The sequence below is a fragment of the Chrysochloris asiatica genome, unplaced genomic scaffold, assembly GCF_000296735.1.
Source record: "Chrysochloris asiatica unplaced genomic scaffold, ChrAsi1.0 scaffold00107, whole genome shotgun sequence".
NCBI classification, from domain to species: Eukaryota; Metazoa; Chordata; class Mammalia; order Afrosoricida; family Chrysochloridae; genus Chrysochloris; species Chrysochloris asiatica.
In genome coordinates, this window is record NW_006408625.1 from 3781680 (window position 1) to 3783004 (window position 1325).

A 1325-nucleotide genomic window follows, 5' to 3' on the forward strand; every position below is an offset into this window, starting at 1 on the left:
TTGTTAGCGGAGTTTTCATAGAGTTTTCAAACAAGCTTAGGGTTTCTCAGCTTTACAATATTTGGATTGGTTGACATTTGGCAAAGTATGAGATGTTACAGTTTAATTGGTCAATACTGGTGGTCTTTTGTTCTTAGGCTAGGATAAGAAAAACATCTGGCATCTGGCCTTGGGTTGTCCTGTCTATTACTTATCTAATTCTTGCTGTTGCTAGGGGTGAACGGATATTCTAAGGCAGCATGAGCTGATTTAGCACGTTCCTGGAACAGGAGGACGTGTTCAGGCTAATGTACAGAATGGAGTCTTCTTCTTGGTCCTACATATATATAATGATAATTTTTCACAGACTTTTTGTTGTTCCCATGTTTGTTCATTGTAGAAAAATTTAAAAACAGAATAGTATAAAGAAGGAAAAAAGATCCCTAGTCTTACCTATTTTGATATTCGAAAAGAGAAACCACTTTTACTATTATTTAGCAGCATTTTAATGGAATACCAGATTAAACTTGTATTCCATTATCTGTGTATATATATAAAAGGAGCTCTGGTAGCGTAGTGGTTATGAATTGGGCTGCTAATCTCACGATAAGCAGTTTGAAACTACCAGCTGTTCCATGGGAGAAAGATGAGGCTTTCTGCTCCCGTAAAGATTTACAGCCTCGGGAACCCTGTACAGGGTCGCTATGAGTCAGAACCAACTCCACGGCACATAACAACAAGAACAAAAATGCGTGCATGTATAATATAAAGAACTAGGATGAATTTCTCTAGGTTCCTCTACTCATTACATATACTTATTATCCTAACTCCATATTCTCTTCCAAATCTGCATGTGAAACCAACAATATCACCAATCACTTGCATTTACAGCCAAGAGCTGACACTACCACCCACTACCAAACCTAGTTGTTACTGAGTCGATTCCAATTTATAGTGATCACATGTATAGAACTATGAAACTATAGTGTATGGAGTTTTCAGTGACGACTTTTTTGAAAGTAGATCTCCACTCCTTAATTCCAAGGCACCTGTTATAGAATAGGTGAATTATGTTCCCCAAATCCTAACCTCTATGCTTGTGGTTATAATCCCATTTGGGAATGGATTGTCTTTGCTACATTAATGACGCATAATGAATAATAAGGTACATCTTGAGTGGATCTCTTCTGAAATACAGAAGAGATTAAACTCCAGCTAGCAATCAGAGATGAATAAGAGAAATGCAGGGCATTAAAGATTGCCGAGGAGCAGAAGCTTATAAGTGACAAGGACTTTCTACCAGAGCTAATAGAGAGTAGAAAGACTTCCCCTAGAACTGGCACCCT